The sequence below is a fragment of the Melanotaenia boesemani genome, chromosome 4, assembly GCF_017639745.1.
Source record: "Melanotaenia boesemani isolate fMelBoe1 chromosome 4, fMelBoe1.pri, whole genome shotgun sequence".
Classification (NCBI taxonomy): domain Eukaryota; kingdom Metazoa; phylum Chordata; class Actinopteri; order Atheriniformes; family Melanotaeniidae; genus Melanotaenia; species Melanotaenia boesemani.
In genome coordinates, this window is record NC_055685.1 from 37,143,840 (window position 1) to 37,155,332 (window position 11,493).

An 11,493-nucleotide genomic window follows, 5' to 3' on the forward strand; every position below is an offset into this window, starting at 1 on the left:
CCGCAACACCAGCCGGAGAAGCAATTTCACCCAAATATCTTTGCTCTTTCTCTGCTTTCAAGTTCCACGGGCACCTTGTCTCAGCTTTGACAGTCTCAGATCTGACCACTTTGCTTTCTTCTCTCTGGATTGACGTCATAGCTCACATAGATTGCATCTGCCTGCGTGCTTTGAGACTGTACAAATCCTCTGTTTCCACTTACACTTCCGTACACGTCAGTCATAAATTCTCTACATAGAATTGCTACAGACATCTTTTTATATTACTTGTAAACTGATAAAATACAGTCAGAGGGAAGGTCACTGCCAAGAGTTATGGCAATATTTTCCTACCACACTTTTCCCAGAGCCCAGGGGAGCTGGTTGTACTGGTTTTCTAAAAGCATCACCTCAGTGTATTGCTGAAGAATAGTAAAGTAAAATCTTACGTGCACACAAGTTCAACTGCTTGTTAACACAACTAATCAACCAATCACATGGCAGAATGAGGAAGAAAGGAGATTTAAGTGACTTTGAACGTGGCATGCTTGTTGGTCTGAGTATTTACTGGGATTTTCACACACAACCATCTCTAGGCCTCATTACATCTTGAAACTGGGAACTGAAAATATTTTTTCTCAAAGATGCTCCAGTCTAGAAAAGGTTGTATCAGACATTGTTTTCATGGCAGGCTTGGGTGTTGCACATTGGTTTTGACAACCACCCTCAGTCAGGGTTAACTTGAACCTTGATGGCCTGTTATCATTCTTAGAAGACCTGGTTTATAGCTGCATTAGCTAGCTTCTCCTACAAAGAGGGCTTTAAATGGTGAAGGATCTGATATGACACTATTTTAAGCTGGCCAGAGTCACCTGCAGGGATATAAAAACATCATTTTTCAGTAAGTGCAGCAAAGACCTGAACAGGCTGAAAATGCTTTTCAGAGAAGAAGTAGCTCATTCTGCTACAGTTTTTCACACATACATCATAAAGAGGGTAACTGTGAAGGTTAATCCTGACCCCACTGAGCGTGACGATTCGACAACATTGCTTATTGAAGCCCCCCTGCCGGCTGTTCCCTTTCACTTGTAACAAATGTGGCTTGGTAAAAAGACCCTGGTGTTTAATGAAAACTTCAACCAGGTAACATGAGCCTCAAACTGGGACGTAATGCCTTCATCTGAGAGCCTCAATAAAGACCAGGACCTTGAACGTGACTGACTTTCTAGGAAAAAAGAGCACGTAAAGGGTTAGCTTCCCTCTCATGTGTCCCATTTAATCCTGAAGACAAGCTTTGAAGCGTCTTAAAGTGATAGTCCACCAAAAACTTCTGCAGGTTTGAGAACATGTGGCAAAAAAAAAAAAAAAAAAAAAAAAAAAAAAAAAAACTAACAAAACTGTTATCCTGGTGAACAGAAGCTATGGAAGTTTGGACTCACTGAGTTTTTACAGCAGAGAAAAGTTTCAGTCCAACAACTTCACTGTGGAGGGTGGAGGTGAATTTCCAGGAAGCGTTTTACTCCATTGTAAGCTGACATTTAAAAGTTATTGGGATAACCTTAAATTTTCAATAACATTTGGCAAAATATCTTTTTCTGAGTCACGTTTTATTCAGTTTGGTCCAACAGTTCCAAACCACCCACAACAGGAAGAGCTCAGGTTAAAATGAAATGGATGTCAGTCATGCTGAATCATGCTGTAAATTAGTTTATTTTCTGTTTCACATTCGGGCGAATTTAAGTCAGTGGATACGATATTTCATCTCTGCTTTTATGTAATCACATCCTTTTATTAATTAAGATGTAAATAAACCAGTCAGAGTGATCAGTCTTTGAATGAAACCTTCTTTCACATTTATTGAAATGGGTTGTTCCATCCATCCATCCATCCATCCATCCATCCATCCATCCATCCGTCCATCCATCCATCCATCCATCCATCCATCTGCTTAGATGGATGGATGGATGCTGCTGGGGTCAGGTCATGTCTGGCTTCTCTGGATGTGAAGGAGCAGCAGTTCTACTCTGAGATGACTGAACTTCTCACCACATCTGTATTTATATGTACTGGTGACTCAGATCAGCACAGATAATTCTTGCCTGGGTTATGAGTTTCTTTGGATAGGCTTTGGGTTGTATGACTGTGAAAAGTGATCTTTTGTGACCCAGTTGCCAGATTAAAATTTCTGTTCTATATTGATGGCAAACCACAGATCACCTCAATGCTTCTTTGGAAAGTCTTTATCAGCCTTTTAAAAAAGAGTAACCCTCATCAGAAGTACAAAAGAGTGTAAGAAACTGTGTCCTGGGGATCCAGTCATAGATATTTGACCACTATGAATTCAACCCCCCCCAAACAAAGGGTCACATTTCCTTTCTTACACAATTTCAAAAGCACAAACCCAAAACCAGGGTAGTAAAATATTGTCAAAAACATAGACACTTTTTTCTGTTTTTCAATGAGTTGAGAGAGTCCCAAATAGTTGTCTGTACCTCAGGTTTAAGCACGAACAACTAAACTAGCTTGAACCAGTCGGTGGCATTTGGGCCATTTGTAACCTACACAATCTGGACTTTTCAAAAGTATTTGAATAATGTTCATTTAAAAAACTCCAGAAGTGGTAACAATAAATTCATTTAATATTTACATCCAAAAAAACATATTTTAGTGTGCACTGCCCCTTTAATTGTGCTCTGTATTGATTATCTTTTATTTTCGCCCTCCTTCCTTGGTTAGGTTAAGGCACCAAATTGTTCATGTTTTCATTAAAACCCAGTCTATCAACATCTTTTGAGTCAATATGTGGCAAAGTGGAAATGACATTTTTCTTAGAAATGTTAAAATGAATCATTTGGTTGTTTTGCTGCTTTGTTTCCATGGCTGTACTTTTCTCTTGAGATGTGGATATATGTGGACTGTATCTCAGCTATAAAAATGGTACAAGCACTTCGATATAGCATTTCTACTGCATGAATGGAATGGATATTTTTGGATGATGATGATTTAGGTCAGAAAAGCGTGGTTGCAATCCTGTAAGTGAAGCTGTGTTGGTCTGTGTTGAAGATAATACTGCAGCTAATTTCATAGCAGGTTTTAGGCAGCAGCAACTGTTCCTATTTTAAGCCTAATCTTTGAGTCTCCCCTCCAGCTTACTCTGCAGAAAGATAAGCAGGCGGTTCAATAAGCTGCTGTGGAAAGCAGCTCTGCATTCCAGTGACCACTGCTCTCCAGGAGATGTGCATGCTCATATTTACAAGCTGGGAAGAAGAAAGAAGAATGTCAGTCGGCTTCTGGTCAAATCCGAATGTCACATTTCTGAAAGATGTCCTCATCAAACCCGATGACCGTTTGAACCGTCCTAAAATGTGAAAGTGAAAGGAAAGCGTGCCGAGTTGTTTTTGGATGAGGGATAAACATGGAAAATAACAGCTTTGAAGTCCCAGCCAAACATCTGCAGGCTCACCCCTTTCTTTTTGTCTTCTCTTTGCTTTTTTCTCCTCACCCCCTCCCTTGCTTGCTCTCTCTCTCTCTCACCTGGGTTGTATTTTTATCATTACTGACTTCCAGAACCCGTCTCACTTCATTGTTTCTGCTGTTTCTGTCCCACGAGGGCCAGGCCTGTGGCAGTCAGAGATAAGTCTGCCCTGCTCAGTTACTGTAGCTCGGTGTTCACAGTGACCTCCACACTCCCTCTATGAGAAAAGGCTGGCAGTTTATTGCCTGCCAAGACGCAGTGTGGCTACAAACTCCAATTAGAGTTCTTTGCTGAAAGAAATGCCAATTACATCCCCTCAGCTGTTTCACATTTGAATATTTCTACTGTGTGTGTTTGCAGAAATGTAAAGACAGTGGGCGATGCTGCATAACCTCTTTTCAACATTAGTCATTAGTTGCTGAGCCTTTTAAATCCTCCAGAGCAGTTGAGTCTGTCATGTCAAACAAACTAACTAATTAAGAGAAAGAACATGACTTCGTGGTCCTGTTCTATTTCCTTTAAATTAAAATGGGCAGAGTTCCACTTCTCTGAACACCTGGACAATAAAAAAGACAAAACGCCTACCAAACATCACACATGGCCCTTTCTAAAGTTGGGATGACTCCTCTCTCTCTCTCACGCACACACACACACACGCACACACACACATGCTCAACCACCAATAACAAGGTGTGATGATTTCGACCTGTTAAAACAAGTGTCTCCCCGGCGCTCGGCTGTATGTACAGATGGCTCTGCAGTATGTACTTCATTACCTGAACACCTCTTCTTGGTCTTGTTGTGAGCTGGTTCATTTTCACAGCTGCTGCTGCTGCTGGACGCAGCAGGCATCGGCCGGTACGGGTCTTGTTTTTTCACAGCAGGCCATGTATATGAACATGTGCAGTTATTTGTCATGTTTCACAGGAAAGGTGATATATTAGCTTCTATGAGGTGCCCTTTGATCACAACTCCAACCACATGTAGGGCACACTTGGGGCTGTATTTGAATCCACATCGGGTAGATGTTGAAATGTAAGAAAGTAACAGGTGAACTTCTCTTTAGTTAGAAGATACACTGCTTTCATATGGATATACTGCAGCTTTAAGATGTCTGTAACTACATCATTCCTTTTTCTTGATGGTGTTCTGTGTATTATTTTCCTTTGCGTATTAAAGGAGCTAGTCCTTTATATGAGCAGTTAAAAAGGTAAATCATACAGATTAATCTTAGTTTAAGATGTGGGGAAAGTTCATATCATAAAGATTATTGTAGCCCATCAGTTCAGTTATAAAGTGGAGCAACCAATTCAATTCGGCCACATTATAGCACCAATTCAAAATAAAGTCATCCCAGGCCTTTGACAGACATGATCAATTCAAGCCAATTCATTTTGATCCAATTAAAACAAATCCACATTAGTCCAGTTTATAATAACAGGGTTCATAAGAGCCAATTTAATGAAAAAACAATAACCAAACTAAAGAAAACTAACCTGTTTCATCAAGTCTTGTCTCAGATTCCATCCCCCCATCCTGAGCATGCATGGGATGGCAGGGGGACAGTGGACAGAAAAAACCCACTCAGGTTTACCTGGAGACACTTCACTTTCAAACGACTGTTCATTGTTATAGTGGACGTATTATGACATTCTGGTTTTACCTGGCAGAGGTTGAACTGGAACTCAGTTCCTTAAAGTTGTTGCAGACAGAACTTTTTGGTGCTTGTTGTCTTTGGCTTTGCATGTTTCTTATATTTGTACTCCATTTGCATTGAATCTCACAGCAACACACACTTTGTACCAGAGAAGTGATCTTCTGTTGGCAAACAATGTTGGTAATGTAGCGCCACCTTGTGGTGGTACTGCCAGTTTGTTATAATTCAGTAGATGAAGTAGTTGTTTTAATGGAAAACAAACTTTAAAGTAAGAAGGAAGAACTTCAGTGGACATACGTCATAAGATTGTGTGGCATTTGTATGTATGGCACATATATCTGGGTATAACGTCTTCGTGTCTATGAGGTGTGTGTGCTAGACCAGCTGCTGAGTCACATCATTAAATATTTGCCAGAGATGATTAGTAAAGCTGTTTGCTGTCCTCCCAATATTCATTAAGTCAAAAAACTATATAAAGCTTTTTATGAATTAATGATTTACCATTTTTTATGAAACTTTCTTATTCACATTTTTAAATTTAAAAAAGAAAACAATGGAGACCCAACTTTTTTTAAAAACGACTGTGTTGTCTGTATAAATTAGTGTAAATGTATCATGCAACCAGAGTGGCTTTAAAACTTCATAAGTTTACAGTTTATTACATGCATAAATTACACAGTCGATTATAATGAAGAATTTAAACCAGATGATTTACCTCTTTTTTTGCCAGTTTTGCTGAGGTTTTACTGCACTTGACTTGCATAGAGAAGTTCTCAGACAATAACTGGACACCTGAAACCTATCTTCACAAACCTAAACGCCAAGTGTTTGTGTTCACCAGCGTGTGCAAAATCTGAATTAACTATTATGTGAATCCTCTGCTTTATATGAGGTGGTGGGTCTGCACAGCTTTGTCCTAATGAATCTCCAGACTTGTTTGGTTGAAGCATAATCATCCATCCACAGTATCTTTGTTCATTTTACCTTAGCTGAGCTCCACTGGTCTGCTTGTCCATCAGTCCATGCATATGCTGAGCCAAGTTTGCTTTTGCTATAATTGACTCTGAGTAATTTTTCTCCATCTGGCTGTCAATCTTTGGTCCAGATCTCCTCCTACGAGACAGATTTTCTGTGAAAAGTGTAATCTGTCAACAAGCTGCTCACATATGAAGGTCAACCAGCTCATCCCAGGACCCAGATTTGCCATGTTGCCAGTTCCCTATAGCTGACAACAGCAGATGCATTTCTATCTTTTTTGTTCGGTCTTCTTTATGCTCACATCTGCATCTCTATGTTTTTTCCTCACTCTTTGTCTGCAGACTGAGCAGTCTGCAGATGTTTTTCTGGTCCTCATTTATCTGCTTTTACAGTGCCCACTTTGTCCAGAGCTGGATTTATGGGGGAACTGGGTCTTGTCAAAACTTTGCCTTGCACACAAATATGTGCTCATGATGGAGAGGGCTCTAAGACTTCTTCTGGGATGTTTATTTCAGTGTGAATATGTTACAGTAAGCAGATGAGCTTGATGATAGAATATATTGTTAAATTTCCTTATGCATACTGTCTGATTTTTCTTCAGTCAAAACTTAAAAACTGAAAATAACTTTTCACTCTGATGAGCTTTGATGAGCAGCACTGCTAAAGAGAGATGGGTATTCTAACCTCACATTTCTCAAAATGAAGATTTAATGCAACCATTAGCTTTCCTTAGCCCAGCAATTTAAAGAATGACTCATGCAGATTATGGCAAATTTGACAGAATTATACAGTATCTCACACCCCTCACATTTTTGCAAATATTTTAGTGTATCTTTTCATGGGACAACACTATAGAAATTAATCTTTGACATACAGAATATCAAAGTTTAGTTTCTGTAGTTTGATATTCTGAATATTCAAGTTTCATTTCTATGGTGTTGTCCAGTTAAAAGATATACTGAAATATTTGCAAAAATGTGAGGCGTGTATGTGAGATACTGTAGCTAGGGCTGGGCGATTAATCAAATTTTAATCTCAATTATGATCTGGATTTTCAACATTCATGAAAATAAAATGATCCCATTTTTTTCTCCTTCGCAGTTTACTTTAGTGCTGTTACAAACTGAGTGCCACTGGCATTGCAGCTCTCTGCTGCAGACTCCACCCACAGCCCCAACTGCTTTGGTTTTATTCAACGCAGTTGCAAACACCTCTGAAGAGTCACGACCAAATAATCCACCAGCTCCTAGAAACACAAAGAGATAACAAACGTTATAAACAAACAGAACTTTGTTTCTCGCAAAAGACCAGTGCTCAATTAACACAGTGAACAATCCGGGATTTAAGAAACTCATCAACACTGTGGACAAACGACATCACTGCCATCTCTGCATCATTTTAGTCACGTGTCTCTCCCTGCCCAGTTTGATAAGTGTCAGTTGTGAAGGACGTGGCGACAGCCTAATATTTCGCCACCACTACGGACCTGTGGAGAAGCGTCACCATAGAGCCGACATTACCTACATATGCTACATTTTATTGACGTGAATTTCAACATCAAAACAAAATGTCTACAGACGTAATTTTTTCCAGTTCACACAGAGCAGAATAGCTGCTGGACTGAGACAAACAATATGGGACCTGGGTGGAAGGAAACTAGTCTGCACCACATACAAGGCTTATATATATATATATATCTATATATATCTATATAGATATATATATATATATATATATATAGATAGATAGATACATTGTGGATTGTGTCTTTAAAAGTACCCCTGGAGATGACTTTTTTTCATCAGTGTTTTGACTAGACAGCTTTCATGTTTTTGTCCTTTCATATCTTTATGCCTTCAGCATTTTACCATGAGTTGACAGCATTTGTTTCTGTCTTTTATCCACTGAATCTGCTGTTGGTCAGATGTGATGTGCAGCAGCTCTGGAGCTCTACTTCTACGGCAAGCAGTCAAATCACATTTCCACTAACTGGGGAATTTATTATTTGCTTTTTCCCCCACATACCAGGTGCAATATGAAGAGGACAAGCTCCTGCTTTGGTTTCTGTGCAGAACCTGAAAACTCCTCTTTACAGGTGGCTTTCATTTTTCTTCGGCTTTTTGAGAAGTTGCAATGAATCAGTCTACAAGCCTAAATGTGTTTCATATGAGCTAAACTGTTCTTTCTGCCAGACAGGCCTTTTGCAGTTCAGAGAAATTTAAAAGAAGAAAAAGCAGTGAGGAATGAAAACAGATTTACTAAGAAAAACACAGTACAGAAAAGTGCTGATTAGAAGGCCAGCTCTAACATTTTACATTTACATTTGACTTAAAATGAAGAACATGAAAGCTTCACCCCAGAGAGAAGCCCTTATTCTCCATTAAGTGTTTATCAAAATGTATTAAAACCCAATTTGTAGAGTAGGTTTTGGAAAAGTTGTGTTAGGGTGTTAGTAAAAAAGGTGTAATCTGAAGAAATTAGTCTTTATCTCCAGAGAGGGATGTTCTTTTTGGATTCCCATTAAGGTGAGGGACAATGTCAGGGTTTCCAACTCATCCAGCCACCAAAAAAGATGTGAAATTCATGTTTCTACTGACTGGCTTTAAGCAAAAATTAGGGGTAGGAATCTATGCACATTACAATTCGATTTGATTAGGATTCAGATGACTGCAACGCGATTATAAAATGATTATTGAATCATCTTTTACCCGTGTGATGCCATGACTGCTACTATTTTGGCAATGGAAATGTGTAACCTGGTTTTTTATGTGTCGTGACAAGCAATGAAGAAGAAAGCTTGCTCGTGTATTGGTTAATGCAGGACAACTTCTGTTTTCACCTAATCAGAACAAACATGGAGCTGCATTCAATCCTAGCGGCCTTAGGCCGATTATATTTCTACCAGATCTTTTACATCTTTCTTCTGTGTCTAACTGCCAGCCAGAACTGCCTATTGTCCAACACACGTGTTTTGGTTGTGTTTACCCACAGTGCCCTTTGCATCGTAGTCTTATTCCTGCATTTGGTTCGCTTGACACGAACTGGGAGTTACGTTTGAAGGCAGACCATATTCACACCTCCCCAAACAAACTAGAATTTCTAACCAAACAAAGCCATCCGAGCCGAAGCTCTTCCACACATTAGCTTTTAATGTTGAGGGTGCCAGTCAGATTTCATGCATCTTGTTTGGTCTCACAACAGATGGTTCAGGCACTGCACTTCCAAAATTTCAAGTTCCATCTTCCAATATTTTGTTATTAACATAAAAAATGTAATATTTGCACATGAATTCCTAATTGTACATGTCTGCATCGCAATGCATCTAATGAATGACTTTTATTGTAAATATGCTAGGCTGCATAGTGTCACCAGAGGGTGGCAGTGTACACAATAGTGCTTGTGATTATAGTTAAATGGAATATGTAGTTTTCCCAACTGGGAACAAACCTCGAAGAGGAAAAAGTCCCATGAATTTGTTTGCCGTCTCTAACCAGAAGCAGCTCGATATTGTCTAAGATCGCCTAAATTCAGTCTTCAAATATTTTAGTTAAATGTGACTTACCTCTATTCACGAGGAGGCAAGCTTAGATTCATGCTGTAGGCATAGTTAGGTGTCAGCAACATAACAGAAATATAAGAATCTATGCAGGCTGATGACCAACTTTATATTGCAAAGAAAAGGGATTCCATTTCTGAGCCTTGGGGTACCCCATAGGGAGGTGTCTGGAGGCAGATGTTTGTCCTTGCCATGACACTTTGAAAGAATGCTCAGTGAAGAACTGCCCAAGGCAAAACTCAACCATGCCTGAGATGCCCATTTCAGATAGTACAGATAATAGGATGTCATGGTTTACAGAGTCATACGCTGCAGAGAGGTCGCATAAGATGAGAACCAAAGATTGTGCTGCAGCTCTAGCTGCCTTTAGGGCTTCTTTCACAGACCTTAGAGCTGTAAAAGAAGAAGCGTGACTGCTACCCTGTGTTTACCTTCTAAAGTGTCAAAACTATCAAAAGTATGAGTCTTTACTGCAGTTACAGTTAAATATATGCTGTTTTTCAGGGCCATTTACAGCACATGAGAATTGAGTGATTACGTCAGATAAAGCCTCTGTGATGTAATAATAATATTAATCAGTAAAACACATTGAACTTATCTAACTACCATCATAGCATACTTTTCAACCCACAAATCCAGCAAAAGGAAATGATGGTTTGTGAAAATGAACCTGCCTCATGATGAAACCTCTCAGTTATTGTTTTGACACTCGTTTGGCCATTTGAAACATTAAATGGATACAACTCACTTCCCATAAGGAATGTCAGGATTAGGAAGTCCTCACAATATCACTACAGCAAGGCTTCTTAATCCAGAAGCGATGGTGTGAGATTTAATGAGCATTATACAACTGACATTCTGTAAAATGCACCTTCATATGAAACTGCTTCTTGCAGCCAAGCAATGCAGAGAACTAAATTGATCCCGATGGGTCCACTCTGACCTCTCCAGATGCCCAACTGCACTGTACCGTCTCAGCAAGAGTCAGAACATAAACAGAAAGCAGCCGTACCTGTGAAGAAAGCTCAGGCTGGATGAGCTGCACTGCAGCTACTGGGTTTAGCCTCAATATGTCGTAAGGTCCTCAACTTGAATGTGAGACATGACCTGCTGGGAGGAACCTCAGGGGACATGGTATATCAGAGTGATTTTGGGTATATGTGTGTGGTGGAGGAAGGTGTTTTCTGGTAACAGCCATGGTGGCTCAGCCCTCGCTCTGCTTATATAGTCTTAAGAAGGGATGAGGCTGCATGCAGGGGGCTGAACAATCTCCAATTTCAAGTGTCGGCACAGTCATAACCTAATGTTTTCATTGAGTTTGGAGGCTGGGATGAATAAAAATTGCAGCAGTTTTGTATGAGTAGCACACGTTTCTTTGTGTTTTGCTGCTGAAGCTGCAAAATACAAAAATATGATCAGCTGATCACCGACAGCCGTCAAGATTCATGAAACAACAAGAGAGGAGGAGGAGGAGAAGGAGGAAGCAGCTGCTCCACAAACAGAGACGACCAGAGATCCTGTAGAGCAGCCATGTTGGTGCAAAACACAGGATACCTTAAAAAAAATAAAATAAAATAAAATACAGGGAAAAGTGCGGGTGTGGAACCCTCTCACCGGGAAAAGAGTGTGTGTTAAAACGCCCTCATTCTCCACGAGGATGACGCCTTTGGGTCTCTCCGTTAATGCTGTGGATTTGTTTATTCTCAAATCCATCGATAGAGCCAGCCGGCTCGTCTTTTCTATCTCGCCTCTCCACGTCCCGCCGGTATAACAGAGACAGTACGGATGGATGGGGCTTTTCATGACACGCATGCATTAACTATGTTAAAAATATTAACACAATTAATT

The 11,493-nt window shown here is 39.9% G+C and overlaps 1 protein-coding gene across 2 annotated transcripts in view; it reads left to right on the top strand.

Moving 5' to 3' along the window:
* Positions 1–11,493, top strand: part of sh3pxd2aa (SH3 and PX domains 2Aa) — a 123,760-nt gene that overhangs the window by 83,183 nt on the left and 29,084 nt on the right. The window lies entirely within an intron of this gene.